Source organism: Aquila chrysaetos, chromosome 14, assembly GCF_900496995.4.
Source record: "Aquila chrysaetos chrysaetos chromosome 14, bAquChr1.4, whole genome shotgun sequence".
NCBI lineage: Eukaryota > Metazoa > Chordata > Aves > Accipitriformes > Accipitridae > Aquila > Aquila chrysaetos.
Window position 1 is genome coordinate 19998339 of NC_044017.1, and position 27798 is coordinate 20026136.

Sequence of the window (27798 nt, forward strand, 5' to 3'; positions counted from 1 at the left end):
ACCTGCTTTGGTTTTGGCTCTGACAGATGGAAACCATGGTGTCCAGGTGTGCCAGCTTTTGCAAGCTTGGTGCTTCTGTGAGACTTGAAGCTGTGACTCTTCTTTCAGAACTGTCTTACAGAGGCTACATCTTTTTGTACATGAATACTGTCCCTTCTGTTTTCTAGATAGTTCATCTGGGATAAGGGGAAAAAGATCTCGCTAGCAGAGAAGGGAAAATAAACCTCCAAGGTCTGTTTTTTTTGCAAAACAGAGTAATGACAGATTTGAAGAAGGAGCAAGACTGAGCAGAAATAAGGGGGGGAAGAGTGGGAGGAGGGGGTTTTAGTGTGGTGCCCTGCAGCACTTTTCCTTCTTGTCGCTGTACTGTCATCTTCATAAAGCTGAGTCACCTGAACTGCTCCAGATGAAGGCTGTCTATCCATAATATCTTCCATCATGTAAATAGGGGAATAGGATGTCTGCCTTTAGGCAGATATCTCATGATTAAATGCAGTTTGGAAAAAGCACTAGCTTAAATTTAGATGTCTATTTTTAGGCTTCTGAGTCACATCCTAACAGAAAGAATTGTGGGAGTACAGTGAGTGGTCATTGAGAGCCAAAGGATCACCCTGCACTCCCTCTCAAATTTCCTACAAAGAATATGAGATTACTTTATAGAATCACAAAAAATATGCTATGGTTGATCTGCTTTTGAGACTTCAAGAAAAAGAATCATGGAAAAAAAATAATGAAGAAAATAATCATTATGAATTTAATAATTAGCAACTGATGGAGGAACTGCAAAGCCTCCGAGTTCTACCTAGATATTGCATGTAAGAAATGTTGGAAGGCAATGTCAATTAATGCATTATAGATGCTGTACAGCCGTCACATCTCTTATTATCACATTTTCATTTGCTGCATTTGGCTAGAGTCTGGAACACTGACATTTACAACAAATCTATTGGGAGAGGTGCTTCCAAGACTAAAATTAAAATTGTGTGTATACCTTTCAGGAGTGCAGTTGGGAAGCAAGATATTTTCTGGCATCTAAATATGAGATTAAACAAAGGCTCCTTAATTATGCTATGCTCATTAACTCATACCTATAATAAATACCCATCTTTATTTATATGATTGAATTCATGTTGCTGAATGCTTTACTTCAAAATATTTCTTTTTAAAGCAAAACCATTACTGTGCATATTGCCATTGCAAATGTAGAGATTTGGTGATAACTCAGTGGATTGCAGGAGTGAGATTTTTTTAAGACGGACCACTAAAAATTATATTAGTACATTATGCAGAGTTTTATGTTAATGAGGACAACCAAAAATGCCATGCAATAGGGAACCATGGGATTTATTTGAGGGGGATGGTTCTCATTAAAAAGTCATTTCAGCTTTTGGTCAGTGCAAGCCTTGTCCTTGCAGACCTGGAAACCTCTAGGCAGGTAGGTGTTTCTCCTGCCTTATTTTTCAGTATATCCAGTCTTGTTTTCAGCTTCAGTGAGGAGATATATTCACTATGACATATTAACAGAGCATTTGATTCCAGTTAAGCTGTTGTCATTTTGCTCTTCTTATGTCCACAGCATCAGCAGAAGACAATTTGTTAGTTCTCTTTTGTATGGCAAAAGGTATGGAATATAATTTGCAAGTTAGATTCAAATTTGTCCTTTAGCTATAACTGCTGTATAGCTGGCTATGAGTTCTGAGCCTTTGTGCACACCCAGTGCACTTAAGTCATTAATTCTCAGGGTGGTCCAGAAATTCCCCGTGAAGTTATCTGCATAGTTGAGATAATGGACTGGCTTGAGACAACTTTATTGACTGAACTCCTAGTCATCTTCCCAACAAAGCATTTGACTAATTTGCAGAGGGCCTCTCCAGGTCAGAATTTCAAACTGTCCCTAAGATTTTCCCAGGTGAAATATCGTGCCCAGACCAGTCTGTAGGTTCAGTATGTTGACTGACACCCTGGGTGGAAAACCTGGCCCTTTCAGAAACTCCCCAGATGGTTCCTGTGCAGAACCGACCAGCCTTTGTGTAGATAAGACTCTCGTAAATAGTATAAAGTGCTCACGTCGATACAGAAATGGTCACAGATTACAATCTTTGCACATACTGAGGATAACCAGGAGTTGTTTTGCACGCGGTTTAAGATAATCAATAGTAACAGATCATACACATGCTGGAGTGGTCATGCATGTCAGGCAGCAGCAAGAGCAGGGCTGCTCCCTGAGGCAAGACGACCTGGGAGCTGAGGGTGACCCCAGCACTGGCCCCAGGCAATACGCTCATCAACAGGGTGCAGTCCCAACAGCACCCGATCTAGGCAAGCAAAGCAGGGGTGCTGCTATGGTGGGTGCATGGCTGGAGGATGCAGGTGAGGCTGTTAGGGCAATTAATGCACACTGGTACACTCAGGACACTGACAGCACAGGAACACAGGCCAGCTGGATTATAAGATTTTATCAGAAGAACAGTTTGGGGAGTCTCAGCTGAAAACACTGTTATAAGCACCCATCATACTGTGAACAGTGACTGCCCATCCTGACTGAGATATTTGATTCCCCATGTGAGTGTCACTCTTTCAAAAACCCCAATAATCTGTCTTTTTTTCTTTTTCATTTTTTCCTTTTCCTTTTTCCTTTTCCTTTTTTCATTTTTTCTTTTTCCTTTTTCTTTCCTTTTTCTTTTTCTTTCGTTTTCTTTTTCACAAATACTGTCTATGACTGTCTGTGGAACACTTAATCACTGCTGGAAAAAGTGCTCTCTGAACAAGTGCATTATCAGAGACAGCAGTGGGTATTAAGAAACCCCCCTGGAGATAGCCTGACATGCAATCAGTAAGATGCTAACTAGCTGTAGGTATAAAGAAGGAATCTATCTTTTGTTTAAGATATGTATAGCTTTTCAGATCTGCTTCTAGGAAAAAAACCCAAACTTTTCTGAGTAGCTTAAGGTATTTTTATTCTTCTTTTGTTTAGGTTTATTTGTTGTTAATAGTCATATTTATTTTCTTATGTTTGTATTTGCTGATTGTTTTTTATACCTGGTAGTTAATATTCAACTATTTTTTCCTTATTTTTTGCCAACCTTTCAGAGAATTAGAGATTCTTTATTGCTGCTAGGCTTTTAGCCTTCTATTTTATTTTTTACTAGACAATTTTTTTCCACCTTAGGATAAAAAAAATAAATAATTTTTAGTCTAAATTCTGTGAAGCATTAAGTTAACAGATAAAGGATCCTATGAATGTATGACACACCAAAAGAAGTTATTTCAACTTCTGAAACATAAATTGCTGGTAATATAATTAATGATATTCATAATTCATATTCTGAAATAAGTATACCATGATGAGCTTGTTATAGTCAATATTTTAGGGTAAGATTTCAATAATGCCTAAATTATGTAAGGTTACTGGTATGCTGCATTACTAAGCCTGTTATAAAGTTGTGCAAATAGAGTCCACATGGAAGTAGAAAACTGAATAGTAATCACATAGCACCAAATTTCCTCCCAGACTTTTTCACTGAAGTTGCACGAAGGTATCAAAGACTAGAATGTATATTGCCTTCCAAGTCTATTGAATTTTTCTTTTTTTTTTTTTTTTTTAATCCATGGAGTAAGAATAGAGTTCAACTTTTCAAATAATACATTCAACTAACACAAACTCTGTCTTTGTTAGGATGTACACCTATCCTCTTTTCTCCTTTGCCAGTATGGTATGGTATGTCCATAACAGATTTCATACTTATGTCTCTATTATTAGCAATCTTGTCTCACCATTCAGATGTAAATACACGCAAAATACAAAGCCAAACTGCATACTGTCTGTTTTGGGGGTGGTTTTGTGGTTTAGGTTTTTTGGAGTGTTTGGGTTTTGGTTTGTGGTTTGTTTTGTTTGCTGGTTTGGGTTTTTTTCTGTCAGTGAAACAAAACATAGAGCTTTTATCAGCAACAAATTGTTACTTAGAGTTGGCTTTAGGTCTCTAAGCACAGGCCCATACTTCAATACAGTGTTTCCCCATGAAGGAAAAGGAAACTATCCAAAGGTAATTAAAAACCAGACAACCTATGAGAAAGTAATGATATCAAAATAGCTCATGTCCCAAGAGAGAGACTGCTGTACCACAACTGGAGTGCAGGACTGGGAGGAATCTTTTTCTTCCTCAGCCCTTGTTCCTGTAAATATGGGAAGCTGTCCAACCCCAGTATCCCATCTCCTTACACTGAAGCAATTGTAAATATAAAACAGGCCATTTTTTGTCTCACCAGTTCTGCTATTAAAAGAAAGTTCAAATTTAATTGTTAACTTTATTCATAGTCACTTTATGCTCATTTGTTCTTGCACTAACATTTATCCTTTAGCTTTAATCACTCTTATATTTATGCTCTAATTTATACTACTGTCTTTTCAAGCTTCATTTTATCTGGTTTAACAGTGCTAGTTCTTGTAGCTGCTATTTCTAACATAAGTTTTATAGCCTCCTAGTCACCCAAGTCACCTTTCTCCGAGTGTCTTACAAATTTATTTATCTTCTTCTTACATGGAATAACAGAGTTTTCAGTATTATTCTAGACTATGCCTCATAAAGTAGGAGGTGCTTTTGACTCTCCAGAGGGACGAGAGGCCTTGCAGAGGGATCTGGATAACTTGGATCATTGGGCTATGATTAATGGGATGAAAATTAAGTCTAAATGCTGGATTCTGCACCAAGGATGGAGTAAAGCCGGACACAAGTACACATTGGGAGAGGGATGACTGGAAAGCAGCCCTGCAGAAAGGGATCTGGGGGTGCTCGTTGGTGGTAAGCTCATTATGAGTCAGCCGTGTGCCTTGGCAGCCTGGAGGGCAAACCGCATCCTGGGGTGCATCAAACAAAGCATAACCAGCCGGTCAAGAGTGCTGATTATCCCGCTGTGTTCAGTGTTGGTGCGGCCTCACCTTGAGCACCGTGTGCAGTTCTGGGCCCCACAATTTAAGAAGGATGTCAAGATATCAAGATACTCAAATGCATCCAGAGAAGGGCAACAAAGCTGGTGAAAGGGCTGGAAGGCATGTCCTATGAGGAGCAGCTAAGGACTTTGGGCTTGTCTGGTTTGGAGAAAAGGAGGCTGAGGGGCGACCTCATTGCTCTCTACAGCTTCCTGAGCAGGGGAAGTGCAGAAGGAGGTGCTGAGCTCTTCTCCCTGGTACCCAGTGACAGGACATGTGGGAACAGTTCAAAGCTGTGCCAGGGGAGGTTTAGACTGGACATTAGGAAGCATTTCTTTACCAAGAGGGTAGTCAAAAACTGAAACAGGCTTCCTAGAAGGGCAGTTGATACCCAATGTCTGTCAGTGTTTAAGAAGCATTTGGACAATGCCCTTGATGATAACATGCTTTAACTTTTGGTCAGCCCTGAAGTGGTCAGGCAGTTGGACTAGATGATTGTTGTAGGTTCTTTCCAACTGAAATATTCTATTCTATTCTATTCTATTCTATTCTATTCTATTCTATTCCTTTGTACAAAAAATTTAATACTTTCCTACTAGGAATACTTTGCATGGCACTGTTTAGACTTTCCCTTCACTTTTTCAATTTCTGTATTAATTTGGCAGTGTATAGTCATGGTCACTGAAGCAATATTCTACTAATAAGCTTTAAGCTGGTAGAAACTCACTCTATAAATCCCTATGCACATGACCCCACTAAATTTTGTCCCATCTGTATTACTTTATCCTGGAAGATCATCTCATTATTCCTTCATGATATGCAGGTCTGGCTGTGTATTAATGATGTCTCCCAACTCTGTATTATGAGAAAATTTACTTAGAATATTCCTATTTTTTTATTAGAATCAGTCATAAAAATATTAAATAAGCTTGTTCTCAAGACTGAATCCTAAGAAAATCCAACAGGAGCTTCCTTTACATGCTTTTTTACTCCTTGAATTTTTTTGTCTCTTTCTTTATCAAGCTCTTTATCTACCTTATAACTTGCAACTAGCCCCAGTTCAACTAATAAATTTTTTAAGTTTCAATAGAAGTTTGAATAGAATAGATCCACTACAAAGCATGTTTATATTTTGAGGTTAGCTTGGCATGGTCAGCTTTGTTAATCGGTAGCAAAGCTGCTGCAGATGTGCAACATAGCAAAGCTGCTGCAGATGTGCAACATAGCAAAGCTGCTGCAGATGTGCAACATAGATGTGCAGTTTTCCATATCAAATATGCAATATGTGAGTGCCTATGTCCAAAAATAATCCTTACAGAGGACTGAATTGTCCATTGTTCCTAGAATTTGGAACTACAGAGCATGCTAAGTCACTCCGAGGCCACAAAGAAGATGCAGCCAGCTCGTCACAGTGACAGTGACACAAGGGACAATGGAGATCTGTTGGAAGAAGAAAAGTTCAGATTCTTTTTCACTTTTCACCAGTAAAGCATTAGTTTGTCTAAGAACTTCTTTCACCATCAGGAGTCAGGCAGTGGAACAAGCTGCTTTAAGAGGTTGTGCAGTCTCTGTCCTCTGAGGTTTTCAAGTACGTGAACGGGTAAGTCCCTGAGCAACCTCATAGCTGACTCTGCTTGGAACAGGAAGTTGGATCAGAGACCTCCTGAAGTCCCTTCCCACCTGAACCACCATAAGATACTATGATCCTGTGATCCTATGACCTTTACTGGATTTTGTTTTTTTTTTACTGTTGTCTAAACAATAAAGTGAAGAACAGGAAACTGTTGAGGGAGGTATACACAGAAAAAGTCCCTAACTATATTACTATAGTAGTGGGAGTTTCCTGAAGCACTGGAAGTAAAGAATCTTGTCATAGAGACTGAAACAAGGGAGTTTAGTGGACTGTGCGAAGTCCATATAACCCATCAACCGGGCACCGTTCTGTGACCACCTGCGCAGGCCAAGGGCACTCATCCTGCCTGACCCCCAAGGCAGAACAGCGGGCACTCGCCTGAGAGCGAAGGCTGCAGCTCCGGCTGGGGGGGCCGCACCACCTACCCCAGCCGTGGCCGATGCGTCCCCCCAGACGGAGCTGCTGAAGGGAGAGGCTGCAGGGCAGGCCTCAGGCTGCAGGAAGGGCCGGGACCTTTCTCCTGGGGCAGGGACAGGCAGCAGAGCTGCCTGCAGAAGGTGTGCCCAGGCGGAGGACCCCCTGCAGCGGGCGGCTGGGCTGCGGGAGGCGGTGAGAAGGCTGCGTACCATCGGGGAGGCTGAGAAGGAGCTAGATAGCTGGTTCCAAGCGCCGTCTGCAGTGGGCCCACAGCCCAACAGCCAAAAACTCCCCCACCGGCACACACAGAAGGGGGGGGGGCCAATAATACGGAAGAATGGAAGCTCGCGATGGCAAGGACCAGCAGGAGGAAGAGACTTCCCCTGAAGCCTGAGGTGCCCTTGCAGAACCGCTTCGTGCTCTGCGGACTGAAGAGGAAAGACCCATCGTGTCAGGAGAGACACTGGAGCTGAGTAAGGCAGCCCGATCTGCTCCCCGTATAACAACCAGCGCAACTAAGAAAAGGCGACGGGTGATAGCAGTAGGCGACTCTCTTCTAAGAAACATGGAGGCACCCGTCTGCCAACCTGACGCGCTCTCTAAAGAGGCATGCTGCTTACCGGGGGCTTGTATCAGGGACGTCACAGAAACACTACCAACCCTCGTGCAGGCCACTATTATCTGCTGCTGTTGTTTCACGTGGGCACCAGGGATACAGCCGGGAGCAGTCAGGGGAGTATCAAGAAGGATTACAGAGCCCTGGAAGTGGTGGTAAGGGACTCTGGAGTGCAGGTAGTTTTTTCATCAAACTTCCCAGTCAAAGGGAAGGGGTTTGAAAGGGCCAGTTGAATCTGGTGAATCAACAAATTGTTACAGGACTGGTGCCACAGCCAGGGGTTCAGCTACTTAGACCATGGCACTTGCTTTGAGAAACCTGGTCTGCTGGGGTCTAATGGGGTCCATCTGTTAGAGAAGGGGAAGGGCATCTTCGATCATAGGCTTGTCAAGCTGTTGAAGAGGACTTTAAAATAAAGTTGCCGGGGGAGGGAAACCACAATCAATCCATCCCACTCCCACCAGTTTGATGCCAGTGCCCCCAAGAGATGCCCAGAGCCTGGAGAGGAATCACAAGTCAGCAGAGGAGCACCTGAAAAGCAGCTTAGAGGAATTCCAGCCACTCCAGCCAGTAAGTCAGCTTCATCGGGGGCCCAACTTAAATACCTCTCTGCAAATGCACGTAGCATGGGGAATAAACAAGAGGAGTTAGAGACATGAGTTGGCCTGCAGGCTTATGATCTTATTGGCATCATGGAGACGTGGTGGGATGGCTCATATGACTGGAGTGTTGGAATGGAAGGATACAGGCTCTTTAGGAAGGACAGGTAGAGGAGACGAGGAGGGGGTGTCATCCTCTATGTCAATGACCAGCTGGAGTGCATGGAGCTCTGCCTGGTGTTGGGTGAGGAGCTGACCAAGAGCTCATGGGTCAGGATTAAAGGGAGGGCAGGGACAGGTGACGTTATAATGGGGGTCTGCTACAGGCCACCCGACCAGGAAGACAGAGTGGATGAGGCCCTCTATAGACAGATGGGAGCAGCCTGATGTTCACAAGCCCTGGTACTCATGGGGGACTTCAACCACCCCAATATCTGTTGGAGGGACAACACAGCAGGGTATAAGCAATCCAGGAGGTTCCTGGAATGCATTGATGACAACTTCCCTCTCCAAGTGATAGAATACCCAACAAGGACAGGTGCTATGCTGGACCTTGTTCTCACCAACAAGGAGGGGCTGGTGGGGAATGTGAAGCTCAAGGGCAGCTTTGGCTGCAGTGACCATGAAATGGTGGAGTTCAAGGTCCTTAGGGCAGTGAGGAGGGCACACAGCAAGCTCGCTACCCTGGACTTCAGGACAGCAGATTTTGGCCTCTTCGGGGGTCTGCTTGGTAGAGTACCATGGGATAAAGCCCTGGAGAGCAATGGACGTCATCTACCTGGACTTGTGCAAAGCATTTGACACTGTCCCGCACATCCTCGTCTCCAAATTGGAGAGACATGAATTTGACGGATGGACCACTCGATGGATAAGGAATTGGCTGGATGGTCACATTCAAAGAGCTGTGGTCAACAGCTCGATGTCTGAGTGGAGACCAGTGATGAGTGGTGTTCCTCAGTGGACAGTATTGGGACCAGTGCTGTTTAACTTCTTTGTTGGTGACATGGACAGTGGGATTGAGTGCACCCTCAGCAAATTTGCCAACGACACCAAACCGTGTGATGCAGTTGACATGACTGAGGGAAGGGATGCCATCCAGAGGGACCTTGACAGGCTTGAGAGGTGGGCCCGTGCAAACCTCATGGAGTTCAACAAGGCCCAGTGCAAGGTCCTGAACATGGGTCGGGGCAATCCTAAGAACAAATATAGGCTGGGTGATTAATGGATTGAGAGCAGCCCTGCAGAGAAGGACCTGGGGGTGTTGGTTGACGAGAAGCTCAAAATGACCCAACAATGTGCACTCTCAGCTCAGAAAGCCAACCGTATCCTGGGCTGCATCAAAAGAAGCATGACCAGAAGGTCGAGGGAGGTGATTCGTCCCCTTTTCTCCACTCTCATGAGACCCCACCTGGAGTACTGTGTTCAGCTCTGGGGCCCCCAGCATAAGAAGGACATGGACCTATTGGAGCAAGTCCAGAGGAGGGCCACAAAGATAATCAGAGGGTTGGAACACCTCTCCTATGAAGACAGGCTGAGAGACTTGGGGTTGTTCAGCCTGGAGAAGAGAAGGCTCCAGGGACACATTTCAGTACCTAAGGGGGGCCTACAGGAAAGCTCGAGAGGTACTTTTTACAAGGGCATGTAGTGATAGGACAAGGGGTAATGGCTTTAAACTGAAGGAAGGTAGATTTAGATTAGATGTCAGGAAGAAATTCTTCACTGCGAGAGTGGTGAGGCACTGGCACAGGTTGCCCAGAGAGGCTGTGGATGCCTCATCCCTGGAAGTGTTCAAGGCCAGGTTGGATGGGGCTTTGAGAAACCTGGTCTAGTGAAAGGTGTCCCTGCCCATGGCAAGGAGATTCGAAGTAGATGATCTTTAATGTCCCTTCCAACTCAAATCATTCTATGATTCTATGATATAAAACAACAAGGAGAAAGTGTATAGATTTATATAGTTTCCATGTGTGGCATGGAAGAATATCAGGAGAATAAGGATGTCCAGCATGTGCTGATAAAATAAATAGCAAAATGATAGTGGGCTAGATAAGAAAAAAAATGAAACCATTAATATTAATGAGGTAAGCTTGTATATAGGCAATGCAGCTAAGAGAAATACTGCATCTGCTTCAACGAGGAAATTGGATGTGGTCAGTAAGAAGCATCTAGTGTTGTAAATTCCCTTTTCTATTAGGGTATCAGAAACTGTTCACAACCAACATTTATTAGAACAGCTCTTATTAATTAAGCTGTTGCTATTAATAGAATCAAGCTGTTATTCATAGCAGATAACTACTTGCACAGTGTATTCAATCATTCCCTCACAAAGTTCCCCCTCCCTCCCTCTCTCTCCCTCTCACACACACACACACACACACACACACACACTTTTATAGTTATGTAGTTGGAGCAACAGCTGGGAGGTCAACCCCAGCTCAGGATTGGAGAGTCATACTGATGCTCCAATGGCTTCTACAAAGGTGTTCAGAAATACCCTCAAGGATTTCGTTGTTTCCTTAGCTGTATATATACATAATCCTGTTGTCTTTGCCTGCATAGAGCAGCCACTGCCCTCTTGGATGTGGTCTGAGTTATCCAGTCTGTTGTTGATACCAGCATGTGCTGGTGGCCTTGAATTGACATGGCAGATTCATGGTGTCCTGAGTTTTTCCATTCTTGCAGATTCCATGGGCTTACTAGTTTTGGGGGACTTTCACGTGCTACCCCTCAGCACGTACATCTTCACCCTTCAACCAGCTTTTTTCTGGTATCTATTTCTCTGTCTCACCCATAGGTACCTACACAACAGTTGGACAAAAGTAAAAAAGAAGGAGCTTTTATGAAAATGTAAATCCTAGATATGTTAGTTTGCTAAAGCAAGTAGAGTGGGCAATATATTGAACAAAACAGACACAGGGGTAGAGTATTATTTTACATCAGAAGAACTGTAGAAATAAAGAGTAGGAGATCAGAAAAGACAGAAGCATTGACTGGTATCTTTCTATGTTAATAATGTGATAAATAATAGAGAAATAATAATGTCTAGTAAATATAAAATAAAAAGTCTAATGTTATTAGAAAGTGTATCTTTTCTTAATTTATCAATCTATTTTTAACACACACACACTCTCTCTCCCAGTGTTACATCTGTTATACAGCATTTCTAAGAAGCATATGGCTTCCATTCGTTCATTTCAGTGCTCTGTCTGAGGATACAGAACAATGATTGTTCACCCCTTCCTCCATTACTTTTAAAATTATTAGCTACAGAGCATGAGTTGAAAATTCACATTTGAAATAATCTCTGTTCTTACAAATGCAGACTTGGGAGCCTCTGCAGGATAGATTTTGTGTAATCCTTCCTAATGGATTTGATAAATACCAGATCAAGCAGAGAGTCCCTTAAAGGAATAGCCCTGCTAGGATAAACAGAATACAATGCGTTTAAAGTACAAAGTGTCTTGACTGTTGCCTTGACATCCTCCCCACCTCACTTCCTTATGGGGCAAAGTAGCAGTCCATGATAGAGTGGGGGATATGCAAGAGCCAAGAGCTGGCGAAGAAATTCTGTTTTGCAAGCAGACTGTTTTAGCGCACAACTGATAAACAGGAAGCATCCTTATGTACTGTTATTCAGTCCAACATCCTGTTTGAAAAACATATTTATGAAAAGTCATGATATTAAAGTTTGAAAAATGGCTGAGGGGGCATCCATTTGCTACTCCTCCGAATTTTTCTTTCTAATTTTCAAAAGCATTTTATGAGTGTTGGTAAAGCCAAGTCCCTAACATTTGTTAAAATTCATATAAAAAGTTATGAATGCTCTATAACAGGACTTTTCATGGCAATAAAATGAGACTTATGAAGTTTTTAAACTCTATTTTTGTAAATCTTTATAAACCTTTCATCAAATATTCATATGAGCTCAAACTGAATATGAGTTCTCTTTAACAAAATATTTTTGGTGAAATCCAAGTTGGTAAATGCTTTCTACTGTCTTTGAACAAAACTGGCAAAGGGATTTACATTGTTTCACATTTTAAAGCATAGAATCAAAGGAGTGGTTCTTCTATAATATATGATGAACTGATTTTGTTATTATTCAGAAAGAATGTAGTTGTCATGTTTTAATATATAATTAAAATTTTGTAAAAAAAATTTAATAATTTATTTTCTAAGAAAAAATATTAGGTAAGGTACACTGGTTTTCAGTCCTATTCTGTTACCACTGAAGTCAAATGAAGGTTCTGTAAAAGAGTAAGTAACATAAAAGGGGCCACAAAATCAAGTATTTAAGATATATAGGAACACCAGTAAATTAAAGAACACGACATGTAATTTTTCCTTTTTCATGGGTTACACTGGCATGCCTTTAGCTACAGACTAATGTCAAAAGAAATATAAATCAATTCCCCTGTAATGCTTCATATTAAAATACTGCAGTTGGATGGGATATGTTAATAATTATTTTGAATTTTGTTATTCTAAGCGTAATTGTGAATGCATTTTCAAGATGTATTTTGTTCAATATGCATCTTGGAGTGAAAGAAATTTATAACTTGTTATGGTTTATCAGACTTTGATCAGACTATTTTCAAGACAGAATGTTCTTTGATTTCTGAAGCTAAAGGGAGAGAATTGTGTACTGAAAATAGGTTTGCTGCAGAAAATACCTTTTTAATTAATGTCAGAATTATTGAATCTGTATCCCTATCTGGGGGGGGGGGGGGTGGTGGTGTTGTTTTTTTCTTTATTTTGGGGGTTAATACTGTACTCTTTGATAGTGCCTGTGAAACAGGAAGGTATTGATAGCTACATACTATCTGGCAATAGGGAGCCATAACACCAATAGAGCCATGGAATCAAATCTCTGGAATGTCACAGTTTAGGGTGACATTGGCAGATACAAAACACTTTAATCACAGATACATGTGCAATTTTACAAATTACATGACCTTGCTGTCTCGTGGGGTAGACAGTGCAGTGCAGGAGGAAGGTCAGATGGGTCAGCGCAGCGGTCACAGCCGTGTGGCGCACAACCAGGGGGCTGGGCTGTGGGGTCCCCTGCGTGTCACTGGTGCCTTCTTCTGCAGTCCCATCGCTCCTGCCTTGGGTCCTCTCCTGTGCACCCCTGGAGTCTCTCTTCTGTCACCACCGTGTGTCTTTCTGCATGTCTCCAACAGCACCTTGCACAGCACCTACACGTGTCTCCCCAAGTGCCCCTCCCCTCATGTCTCCCCAAGAGTCTAACCCCATGTGTCTCCCCAGGTGCCTGTCTTCAACATGTTTCCCCACATACCTTTTCCCCTGGTCTCCCAAAGTGCCTTTCCCCGATGTGTCTCCTGTGCCTCACAGCTGCCCCTCTTTCCTAAATATATGGGAGCCAGAGCACCTAGGGCTCCCCTGCCTGGCTGCATTTTGGGGCGCAATGGGGGGTTTACAGTGGTGTCAGAGCCAACGGGACCATCAGGGCCTCCTCCATGCAGGGCACCGTGCAGCTCCCACCTACCCAAACCTGCCACTTGGGTCCGATATGTGGACATTTAGCATCAGATCTTCCTTTCTTTTTTTCTTCCCTCCTCACTTTTTCAGAGCTCACTCTCGTACTTTGCTGCTAAGATTCAAGACTTTCTTAATGAACAATTTTTTTCATTGTCTCTCCTATATGTGAAATATATACTTTTTCCTCCCAGTAGGCAGGTTTACTGTTTTTATTGACTTGTAAACTAGTTACTTCCTGATCTGAAAACGAAGGATTGGGGTTTTGTTTGATTTTTTTTTCCTTCCAAACACATAACTTGCCCTAAAGCACCAAATTTTCACTTTCTGAGGCAGTTTAAAGAAGTGCTTTAGAGCAAAGTATCAGCATTCAGAGCTAAAGCCAGGAGTTTGTGTATTGTTCAGGTTTCTAGTATCATTAACTATCTTGCAGATACCTGAGTGGGACCTCTTGGTTTTTTTTCAGGGTTAAGATCAACCTGGACATATGCAATAGTAAATCACTTTTCTTAATTTCTTAAGCATATCAGATGGTTCTTATATAGTTTCTGTGTAAGATGTATTAAAAAAGGGAAAGGGGAGAAGTCTTGTTACGATTTGATTGGAGCATGATATAATTACTAGATAGATTTTTCCTATAACGTGTCATCTTAATGTAAATAATCACCATATCTATGCATTTCTTGCTTATAATGTTATGAACAACAAACGCAAAGAAAATGAAAACAAAACAAGCAGCGTAGTATGTGCATTTCTCAGAAGTGTCCTTTCCTGCCTCTGATGGTTGTTTTTGTTCTGTTTCTATCATGGCATCTGTTTTTCTTTTCTTTTTGATGTTCAGCTTACAGAAGCTGTAAATGGCTGACAGGTTCTTTTTACATCTATTTAAGTTCCAGTTGGGACTTTATGAATTAGCTCAAGGCCATGATAGGGAATAAACCCATGAAATAGAAAGTGTTTTCTTAGCATCAGAGGCAGCCTTCTACAGAGATTATGTACAAAGCCAATTAAACAGTCAACAGATGTTCTATACCTGTCACAAAGTTTAAGAAACTGTTGCTCTTAGATGCAGTGTTACATGCATTGTATAAAGATGTCTGAGTCCATTTATTAAATTGCTCTATGTGAGGTAGCTTTGCAATGCTCGTCTCTCTGCTTCTTGTCTTTCTGACTCACCCAAGTTTCCTAGAGAGGCTTAAGACACATGAACACATGGACTTTCCTTCATCTTTTTGTAAAACTTTTATTTATATCATGAGGATTCAAACTGAGGACTGAAGATGTTAACTTTACATATCCAGAAGCTCATCAACCCTAAAGAAAAGAGATTTGACAAATCCTCCCTGCAGAATGACTGTGACATTCTAGTTCTGAGGTTTTACTCCAAGTGAAAAAGTCAGGAAGACATCTAATTTTTAATTAGCTCTCCCCATTTGGGAGATCATCTGATTTTACTGGCAGAATTAGCAAGTGAAATCACTTAAGAACTGCCATGTAAATGTCCCCTACCCCTAGGGCCTCAGTATATTAAATGAGTACAGTGTTAACCTGGAAACATTATTATTGATTTTAAATGAGAGCAGCTCTGAAATTTGGAGGAAATCATTAAATGGAAATAATTGTTTTGATTCCTTTCTTGATCACTGATAATGGAAATTAGACATGTAAATCTCTTTTATGCATAAAAAAGGACAATTTCTGTTCCCTTCCCCCCATTTTACTAATTATAATAAATAATTTAAATTCATTCCAGGCACATTTTATAGTGTTTTCTGTCAAACAAGATGAACAACTTGCAGGACGTATTGGAGAACAAACAAGGTGCAAGTCTTTTCCTCCTTGACTTTTTTTTTTTTATAACTTCTTTTGCTAACTTATACATAGCATGACATTTTACTGAAACAATTTAGAAAAATATTCTGAGATTGTGTAGTTAATTTTTCAAGTACCATTTAAGTACTAAAATTTGACCATATTTCTGTGGCCAATTTGTGACATTCAATTTGATTACAAATAAAGACCGCTTCTGTTGTATCAGTATGGAAGCTCATTTACTGCAAAATTTACATTGCCTATCTAAATTGTGAATGACTGCACCCTGGAGCCATACAGACAGCTGTCACATACTTAAAGCTCAGCCCTCCAAAAGTTTTTGAATAAGGGCCCCAGTCTTGACTAGTCCTATAGAACTGTCATTCTTATCACATATCCTTTTACTAGTTGAAAACAAACAATGCCTAGAAATAGGCAGAGATTTGAGTATCTATGCTTCTCAGTTCCTCTTACATGAATTGTACTGCTAACACAAAAGTCTCACTTAAAAAGAATTAAGCATTTGCAGTTAAATATTAAGACTGAAAACTAGTTTGTGTAAAAAATCAGCAGTAATAACATGCAATTTTTATGTGTGTGTATACATATATATACACATACACATATATGCATATGGATTCATACACAATAAGTTTTACCAAGAACACCCAATAGAATACCAAAAAATACATTCAGGCATAATATAGAAGTATAGCTTTCCCAATTCCCTTATATCTTTTACTGCAAAGAAAAAGATGACATGACATCTTAAAAAAATTACACATTCTTACATTTTCGAGTATAAATTCCTGGAAAAAGACTAGCAAAAAAAAGAGGTCTTGATTTCACAAATCCACTCAAAGTCAATGGGGACTGCACTTTTTAAAATCACAGAAATGGTATGCAATTCTGTCTCAATAATGGAGAAGACTAGTTTTAAATGTAATTTAAAGCAGTCTGAAAGGGTAAATAACATCAGAGGAAAAAAAATCTACATACTACATTTATTATCATAAAAGAAAATATAAGAAATACACCAAATCTTCAGGAAACTCTTCAGTCTTTAGAAGGATAGAAAACTAGATGCTTTCACCAAGGAGAAGCTTATCCATTTTTGACAGCCTCAGAGATATATTCCTTTCTTAGTCACTAATGATTTTTAAAAGTAATGTATAAGAGCAACAAGGTTACAAAAATGATAATGAAATGGAAAGAAAACAAAACCATACATTTTTACTCAACATAAGTATTAAGGTTACACTTAAAAACCCCCAGATTCAGTTAGAAACTGTATCACTTCTTTGACAGATTTGATGGATATAGTCCTACCAAATTTACAGAACGGTGCCAATTTGCATTGCAGTAGATTTTGGCCTTCTATTATTAATACATTATTAACACTATTAATATTAATAAAGCAAAACACTTGGAGCTATTCTATCAAGAAACTTTTTATTATTATTTTCAGTAATAACTGCATCTGCTCTCAATGATCGAAATCAACACTTGTCATTATACAAAACATTATTCCTAAAAATGGAAATTTGCTTCTAAGAACTGTCAAGAAGGACAGGAGAATTCAGTGAGAGTTGAAAGACTTCTGTTAAACAAAAGCAGAGTACTTGAAAATTGCTTAGAAATCAGGCTAACTAAATGGAGCCTGGAAAAATATATTAGTCAAACAGAAAGGGATCAAATTCTATAGTGCTCTTGATCATGCAGTCATTTGCAGCTGCAGAATATGCATGTAAATCATTATCATTTTGATATTTCTAAGAATGTAAATATGTATGTATACTTAAGAACAAAACCATTGGAATCTGTGAATTTTAACTTCTGAGACTTCCTTTCTATTATTTTTTTTCTATTGTTGGAAAAATGAGTAAAAAAGCAGTTCCTTTATCGAATTGCCAGATAATTTTGATTTGCAAGGCCCAAACCTGTGCAATATTTGGATGACCCACAGTAAATGTGTATTTTCTGCATATTTCTCTGACAAAATAGCCCCTTTTGCTGCTTCTGTCAGATTCTTCTTTATGGTTCTGTCAGATACAGATCTTAAAGAAAGAAACCATTTGGGCAACTACTTTGCCAATAAACTTCTGTGAATAATATCTCAGTGAAAAATATCTTGGAAAAGTTATGAACTGATACCCGTTATATATCACACACAAACATATTCATTCCAGTACTGAGAGCCAAAATCTGCCTGATTTATAGGCCATTCAATATAGATTTATACAGACATGGGCGATGATTAGAAGTCATGATTTTCCTTTTCATTCTCTTAATTTCAAAATTTTCTTGTCTTTATTTTCTGTTAAGATTTCTCAAAAAAATTGTTATCTTATGGCCCTAGAAGAGAACACATAAGAAATTATTACCCTTATGGTAAGAGACATTAAAAAAAAAATTAATCTCCAAATAGTAGGAACTCATCAAGGTATAATCAAAGAAATGCCTTGAGCAGAAGCTGTTTCAAACATTTGAAATGTACAATGCAGTTTGTCACTGTATGTCCTCCACCTTGATACTCACTGGTTCCTTTGGTCTTTTGGGTTGCTGATTTGCAGTTAGGTCAAGTTCCAGCAGAAGTATGCTTTATGAAACATGGCTATGTTGCAGGATACAAATTGCTATACGCAGGCATATTGTACTCACTTAACTACAGACTAGCATACTGATAATAACTATGTAGCTGTCGTGGTTTAACCCCAGCCAGCAACTAAGCCCCACGCAGCCGCTCACTCACTTCCCCGCAGTGGGATGGGGGAGAGAATGAGAAGAGTAAAAGAGAAAACTCGTGGGTTGAGATAAAGACAGTTTAATAGGGAAAACAAAACTGTGCAAACAAGCAAAGCAAACCAAGGAATTCATTCACCACTTCCCATGGGCAGGCAGGTGTTCAGCCATCTCCAGGAAAGCAGGGCTCCATCACACGTAACAGTTACTTGGGAAGGCAAATGCTGTCACACTGAACATCACCCCTTCCTCCTTCTTCCCCCAGCTTTATACGCTGAGCATGACGTCCTATGGTCTGGAATATCCCCTGGGTCAGTTGGGGTCAGCTGTCCCGGCTGTGTCCCCTCCCAACTCCTTGTGCCCCCCCAGCCTCCTCGCTGGTGGGGTGGGGGGAGAAGCTGAAAAGCCCTTGGCTCTGGGTAAGCACTGCTCAGCAATAGCTAAAACACCTCTGTGTTATCAACAGTTTCCAGCACAAATCCAAAACATAGCCCTGTACTAGCTGCTATGAAGAAAATTAACTCTATCCCAGCCAAAACCAGCACAGTAGTGAATCTTGTTTTTTAAGTAGGTACAAACCTTATGATTCACAAGTACTGTGAATAAATCATCTAAACTCACTATGTGCCTCTCTAGCCTCGGAATTTCCCTGTAAGTACTTTGGTGTGAGCTCCTTGGGAATCTATTGGTAGACCAGCATGTAGATCCCACAGACTTTATAAAGAAGTATGGTTGTAGTGTTATTTCCAAGCCATTGGCAAGACTTGTGACTTTTTTAATTTTAAAGAACAACTGCTGGGAGACAAACTGGTGTCTAGTTTCTATTTTACATTACTTCCTTACAGTCAGAGGACTGGTACGGGCTGTCAAAAACCTTAATTTAATCCACATCTTACACCAACGGGGTAAAATAAACATCCTGAACTTCCCAGGAAAAAGCCTTACACTAACAGATCTTGGTTGGAGCAGATAAATTCTCTTGGTTCCTCCTTTTGAAGAGGTGCTGTTATGCAATAAGAAAACAATATTTAATGTGCCAGGAGAGATACCACAAGTGTGAAAATAACTCCTATATCTTCTGAAAGCTGCTATGATTTTGGTGCCTCTGAAATCGAAGGGATAAATGAATCCTAAATTTTCAATTTCTCTTGGCATTTCAGCTACTGCACTATTATTGTGGATTACTTAACTAATACTCTACAGATAATATTTTTTGGAGAATGTGATTATTATTGCAATTTATGAGGGACAAATATGGTGATAAAGTTTGTTTGTTGAAGTTTGAGATTTCTATATGCCCATTCAGAAGACGACAACAAAGTCACTGGATCCAGTACGCAGCATCGAGGTTCAAGACCTTGGTTATACAAACAGATCGAAATGAGACTCCCTGCAAGCATGCACATAAACAAAGCACAGTGATACTGCTGATCTTAGAATCAGACAGGAATGGGCTTTATATATATTATTTTTGGCATTACATGCCAAAGCCAAATTGTGGGCTCGTACAAAGTCAAATTTCCCAAACCCAAATTAAGACTCTGAAGTTTTCTATTGGGTTTTGCCTGTAATCACATTTCAGGGGTAGCATTTGCTTCAGGTTGGGTCTATCAGTTACTCATGCAGTTATTATTATTTTGAAAAGGCCTCTCTAAAGCATCAGTGCTTTCCAGCCTGGATATATGGACCTGTGTATCATCTTGGAATAATCAAATCTGTATGCCAGCTCACTGTAACTAATTCCCACAGTAGATTTTGAGAAACATAATTAAATTGTGTTCAGTATCACAAAATGTGAATGGGTGAGAACATAACAGGAGTCTTACCTCTGCCATTGTAATGCAGAGAAAATAGAACTACTTAATTAAAATGATCTAACTATAATCTGATGTGGACATTCGTTTATCAAGGATTAATTATAATACACAAATGTTGTTTATAGTTACAAGTACACTATTAAGCACAGCGCAGTATAAAATCCAATGAACATATGGCATTTGCAGAACCAGCAGTGCCACAAAAAACCCATAGCGGTTGTCATATTTTATTAATCTTATGATAAACTATCGCTGTGTTGTAATTATATGAGCAAGACAGTCAGCCAACACCATTATATGACCTCCTGTTTTCTTTTAATCCCTTGTAACTTTGAAGTCCTATTATTTATGAATACTAGATTGTTTTACTGAATGTGAATTATTGTAGGGATAGCGGGTTGAGTTTTTATCCAGTATTATTCCAATATAGCCATGATTTATGCTAGGTATTAATTTTGTCATGTTTCATATTGTATCTATTTATATATAGTTCTTGGCAAGAATAACTAGCCAATACTCCTTAGGTAATGAGCTATTAAGTTCAACAAGTGAACTTACAGTGCCCTTAAAAATAAAGTATTCACATTTACCTTTCATTCATGTCAGAGGTTAAAAATTTCACAAGTTAATAACTTCCAGCTAACAGAGGTAATCAATATTATTCTGTTTCATAAGTTGGAATGAACACAAAAATTACCTTAGTAACAGATATCAGTAGCATCTATAATTTAAAAAAAATTATTTTCAGTAACTGAGAAACAAGTAAGTTTGTAAGAATTAAAATACCACTGAACAAGGAACTAAAAACTTACACATTTTAAAAAGATAGCTCTAATTATTTTCAATACATAAAGAAAGCCTGGAGATATAATACAACAGCCAGTGCCATATCTTAAATGAACTTCATGTTGCAGTGCTGACCACTATTTGGATAAATAATGATTAAAATAATAGTATCTCATTCCTATATCACTGATTTATTCTCAGCAACAACAAAAATTCAAGAACCTTAAATCTGTCAGGGTCATGTACACACCTTGACAGTGCTCATCTTGCATCAAGGTGCACTAGGTAAACGACATCTTTGCCTCAGAATGCCTTTGTTATTACTATTTAGATACAGCTAAAGAAATTATCAGTCTATTCTGATTTTAAAAGTCAACAATAGGTCAAGTAGACACTCCAATTACTTCGCTCAGTAAAAAAAAAAAAAAAATTGTTTTACCTAAAATGTGTTGATCGGTTTAAACAGAAAACATATAACAGCTGCATATAACAGCAGAACAATTTCTAGTAATTTCTGGGAGAAGTTGAGGACAAAAAAAGACAGCAACAATAGGTGAAACACTGAACATACTACATCCAGGTGGAAGCCAAGCAGAATTTTAAGCTTAGAGGATAGTCCTATATGTTCGTCTTGTTCTCTGTTAATATATCGATATAGGCCAAAATTAGATTTTATAAAGCTCTCAGTTCAAAAGTTACAATGTCCGATCTGCTTATTAAATGTTAAGTATTTTCAAATTACTTAATTTTATATACTCGAATCTATTCAGCTGACATAACAGATCAGTACTCACAGCAGAATCCTTTCTGGAACGGGCTCTGTAGAGGAATTGCCTGAAATTGAAGGTATTGTAGGAGAAACTATGGCATATGCATAAATGAACAAGAACAAATCACCTCACACAAATGAATCAGATGAATTTGTATCAAAAGCACGTGATCTTTTGTCCAAAACTGCACTGATACCTGGATTGCAGAGGACCAAACGTGGCTAATTTTTAAAGAAGTGTTCATGGGTAGGCAGAGAACGACATCTTTATATCTCTCATACCAAACAAATTAAGACACTACAAAGGACAGAATTAATAGATAAAAGATCATTCAGTAGCTTACTTATGCTTTTGTCTTTCTATCAAGACAAACAAATATTGCAAATCTTGCTCATCAAATTGCAGCTTTATTCCACAATAATCTATAGCCTGGAGGATAGGGCATATGCAAAAAACCCAGAAAAAAGCAGGTTTAAGTCTGCATCGAGAGGAAGGAATCTGAATCTGCATCTACTATATCCTAATAAACTGCTATGTGAAAGAGAAACAAAACTCTTCTTGCTGTTCTCTGTATCTTAAGAAGAAGGACTGTTAATCGTAAGTGGAGGAAACAGCCTCCCTGGAGCTCAGCATTGTCTGAAGAGTAATGGCACTGAATAGATACTTCTCACTATTGGCTAACTATTGGCTCATCATTCAGCACTCTAGTCTTCTAGTCAGTCTCATATATATAACTTTGTTTGTTAGCTAAAAAAAATGACTGGGATTTCAGTCTACAATGAACACATCTGAAAGCTAGACTTAAAAATGAGGTAGTGCAATAATATGCTGTAGTGCCTAATTTCCTCGTCAGATACAATCTCACATTAATTTCAGACAACATGTACACTGTTTGTTTCTATCTATTAATGGAGTATGTTAATCATACTGAAAACATGTTTATTATAGCAATACTTTATGAATAGTATTTTTTATTGTTTCAAAATGAGCTATTCATAAATAAAGTATATCTGAAGTAATTATGTCAAAAAATTTTGAAACTACAATAGAAGAGATTTTGCTTTTAACATAATTGAACTAATTTATGTCATGAAATTGGATTGACGTTTTTTGGAGTACACAGCTTTAACTGCTTCTGTAAAAGTAAGCAAACAAACAAATAACAAAACAAACAATCAAGCAAAAATAATTCCTAATCTACCCAAGCAGTCTGTTAAAAGAGAGAAGAGAGACCTAACAAATTTGACTTAGCTGGATGAGAGCATAAAAAGGGATTAGAGTTCTCTGAGAACTCAGAAGGCAGCCCTGAGTGGGGTTTTTTTGGACTATACAACTCTGGATAAATTATCTTTGATGGCCATAATGAGAAATGACATTGTATATTATACATTATATTACTAATTTAAATTTGTATACAGGCAGAGTAAATCTTCAGGCAGCTCAAACAAGAATTAAAAAAAAAAAAAAATAGAATTTGGTGCATTTTTATGATTCTGGGTCATCTTATTAAATGCCAGGCTAACATATTGCAAACCATTATCCTCTGTTTTTAATGAAAAAGAAATCCTGAAAAATACTTCTGAAATTTTCTGGGTAGATTTTTTTTTGTAGGTTAAACCATACCCTTTAAATTAAATTAAAATAGGAGGAAAGAACACCATTCTGTGAATATTCATCAGTGAACTCATGCCCAACTCCAACAGAAGACATATATTTTGTGAAATGTTTTCTTCCCTCTCTCATGTCTTCTGACACCTTCTTTTCTTCCAGTTTCTTCCATTGAGTTGCCAGGGTACCATTCCTAAAAGTGCATGAAGATCAAAAAGAACCTTTAGAACAACAGAAGGAACAAAACCATTGCTGAATGCCAAATCAAGTGGAAGTTTGTGTTTTGTTTTGGTTTTGGTTTTAATTTACCTTCTTAACTATTCTCCATCTCATCATTTATATTACCATTACTGTAGCATCACTGGCCTTCAAACTTACAGGGCTTTTACTTCTCAATTTCACTTGGCCAAAACTAGTCCATACACGATGCTCTGCAGGGCACATTGCCAGTTAGATTTCTACCCACCCAGCTAGATTTCTATCGAGGAAGAATGGTATGACATGGCATTTTAATGATGTTAGGCTGTGCTTCAATAATTTATGTTGGATGTTAACTTCATTGAATTTTAAAGTAAGTTTATCTGACTTGTTTGACCAGGTATTCTTTCTAACATCTACATAAATCTAAACATATAGGTTAGTAAATTACAGGTAAAGTACTGACAAGTGAACTTAGTGACTTTGGTGCCATTCAATTTTCAAGTGCATAGGGGACTCAGACATCACATTTCTATCTGTCCATATAATACACTTAGTTCAGTTATGAGAGCTAACACAACATTGAAGAATTTATGCTGTGTAAACACACAAACAGAATGCACAGGCAAATAAGAGACTTCTACAGGACTTGAATATGCTATAGCAAGAATAACCTAAAACAGTACATAAAAAATTCCTAACAAATAGACAATAGCTAATATGTAAAATATCAAAAAATAGTCATCAGTAGAAGACAAGTGTCTTTAGGTATCCTATGTAGCTGTTACTTGAGAAGGGTGCAGGGACTATGTCATATCTGTCATACCTCTTTCAATGTCAAGGCAATTGGATGATGCCCAATCTTACCATTGACTATAATGTAAACCACAGTATTTAGCTTTCAAAACCACAAGTAATATCTAAGTGCATGCAAATTTTAGTGTGTGCAATCTGGAGCTAATTCCTACCTTGTGCAAGACTACGCCTACTTTATCCTATGTTCTTACCAAATTCATTCTTCTGGCCACAGAGCTATCCTTAAAAATCTGCCTTAATATCTAGACTACTTTTGAAAAGGGACCTGAAGACAGTACAGAGGAACTAGAGAGCAGAGTCTGTGCATTTGGTCCATATGTAAGCAGCAAGCCCAAAGGCTTTAACTGTGAGGCACATTCACAGGAGGATCAAGTTCCAGACAATATGTGTACAGAAAACCAGATCCACTGAAGTGCTACTTCCACACTTTTAAAACATACAAATAGCTTTTGGAGTTTAATGTACAAATCTATAATAATTAAATTATCAAGTATGCTTTGGCTATGTTGTCTTTCAGAAATAAATGATAAAATGTAATATGTAGCTAAAATAGAGATATTCATTTTAAGTTCTCAAAGTAAAACTTCAGTAATTGGTGGTAATTTTCTGTATAGTTAAAATGGAGAGCACAGAAGGAATAATCAATACCTCTGAATCTGGAATTGACTTTGACTGCACTTTTTAATTAACTTCTTAAATCACAGTTTGCTCTTAATAACATTTTAACATAATGAAATCTTTTTTGCTGTTTGTAGTGTTCACAAATGTAGACTTTTTTTATTTAGCTAAAATCTTTCATTCTACTTGACGGCAAATCTTCACACAGAAAACAAATACAATGGACTGCAAAATTGTCAGCCAGCTTTGTAACTAACATTTTTTTCTTACTCAATTAACTTTATAAGGATCATTTAAATGAAATGTAAAAGTCTAACAAAATCTGAAAACAGGATTTAATTTTTTCTAATAAGAGATTTTAAAGTATGTTTTTACAGTATGGATACATTTCAGTGAGAAGATTACGTCAAAGTTCATAAAGAAACAAGCAACAAGTAAAACATGACAGATTATAAAGACAATGCACTAGATATGACAACAACATTGAAGTGAACTTTTTATTTAGTGCTAGAGCATCTGAGAAAAGGAATCAAACCCAGAAGGTTATAATAGTTATTTGAAGTCTCTCAATGTCAAATACTATTAGTGGTGTTACTGGAAAAGTTAGCTGAATACAGTTATGTTAGGAAGAGGGGCACAAAAGTGATGGGCACTTATCACTATTTCTGCTATAATCAACCTTTTATCATTGGCATTTTGGTCCTCCTAGTTACCCATATTAAAAGCATAATAAAAAGTCTGTACTTAAAAGAAGTGTCCATAGGCATGAAGATTGGCTTTAAATAGCTGTGAAGTTACATAAAAGGTGGAATCTTGTTAGGGCTGCAAGACTAGGCTGCTGGCTAGACCCTGCCCTGAGTTTAAGTTAACTGAGCAGGACAGGACAGGACAGGACATGACATGACATGACATGACATGACATGACATGGGAAACTACTGGATGTGACAGATAACAGTGTGAGAAGCTGACATAAATTACAGAGAGCACCATGAGGCATGGTGGGGTGCACAGGTGGTTAAGGCAGAGTTATCCAAGAAATGACTGAACTTCACAGGTAATTGGAGGGAGTACTGGGGACCTTCGGGATGGTAGTATCTTGCAGGCCAGCAGTGCCAAGGTAACCACATCAGCAATAACCTACAAGGCTGAGGTTACCTAAGTAATGGTAAATGAAATACCCAATTTGGATAAGGATGTAGCAGAACTGGGATCAATAGGGAAAAAGCAATTGAGGGCAGTTGGGAGGAGATTGGGACATAGAAAGGGAGGTACAAGGGTGGCAAAAAGGAGAGTCAAAATAAAGGAAAAGCAGTAATAAGGTATGTTAAAGTTGAAAATGGTGCTGTCTGGGTGTACCTGCTGGGCAGCCCTGCACTTGATCACCGTAGCCTAAATCGGGACTGTAGATGAAGCCTGTTACTCTGAGCATAACAGAGTCGTCAACCCTGCAGGCAGGATGGCTTGGGCAGGGTTCTCTCCCTGGCTAACAGGACCGCACCTGGACAGGAAAATCAACAGTATCTCCAGGTCAGGTCTTGTTCTTGACAGCATCCACATCTGCCCATCACTTCTAACAAATATAATGTTTTGACACAAACCTTGCCATGCAATTCATGCAACTCAGATTTCAGTTTTTTAGCTGCTGATGTAATTCTAAGAAAAAGGCACTCACTGGAAAAGTGATATCAATGTTTATTGATCCAGAGAGGTCAAAGCAAGACTTTCCTTAAATTATTTTTAAAAATTACTACTATTCATGGTTTAGGATTTCTCCAAGCACAATTAACAATTTGTACTTCTAATAGTACCAGAATGCTTCTTTCTTTGACTTCCAAATAGATGGAGATGTGAAACAGGTAAAAGGATATCAACAAAGACTGTGCATGCACATGAGATAGGTTAAACTACTAGAAAAATCTTGCCCGAGATCTGGGACACTGAATTTCCAGTACCTGAGGTACCTGATACTTGAATTAGTATCTTGAATTTATTGTGCTTAAATGGCAACTTAGTCACCTTAATATTTGGTAATGCATGCATACGCATATACATTGCTGGACTGCAACTCTCTTAAATGGTATCAGCAACAAGGCTATAAGACATAAATATATAAAATATACTTTTCATGGAGCCTTTATGATCTACATGGAGAAAGTTCAATATTCAATGCCTACTTTGAAAAAAATACAGAATAAACTGAAAAAAAAATAATTTATTGAGCTGAGAATCAAGTGCTACAGGTGCTATAGGATCTATTGCTTCAAGACTAAATATTTATTACCTTCTTCTTTATTATCAAGTAAACTTCAACAGAGCCTAACATTATTCTACATACCTTCTCTCCCTCCCTCTCTAAATCATATACTTTCTGTACAAAATGCTTGTGTCATAATTTTTTATTAATCTAAAACATTTTCACCTCATTTACCTTAGAATTCTACCTCTAGCTCCACAGAAGACATTAAATTTAGGGAGCAACATATGATGAATGCAGAGAAGGAAGAACATAAACTTTCAGAAGGAAGCAATAGAGGTCTACCCCATTAATGATAATTTCTTTTCTTAATTAGAAACAATTAAACATGGATTTAAGAAAATGAAAGTTCCCATCTCAGCTTCTATATATTTACCCTCCATTTGTAATATTATGAAGTTCAATGAAGAATTTGGTCCTGCAGCACTTTAGTATATTCAATAAAAAAAGTAAATTTATCAAAACATGGAACATGGAATATTTCAAATTTCATACAGTACAGGACAGAGGAAAGAAGGCTATTATGTGATCAAGTTATAGGATAATATTTACTTATTTTAAGAGATGAAGAAGGAAGGGATAATATGTAGGTAGATTTAAAAGAAAAAAATTGTTTAAGACATATAAACTCCCCCCCCCCCCAATAAAAAACAAAACAAAACAACCTTGTATAATCTGGTATAGTTTT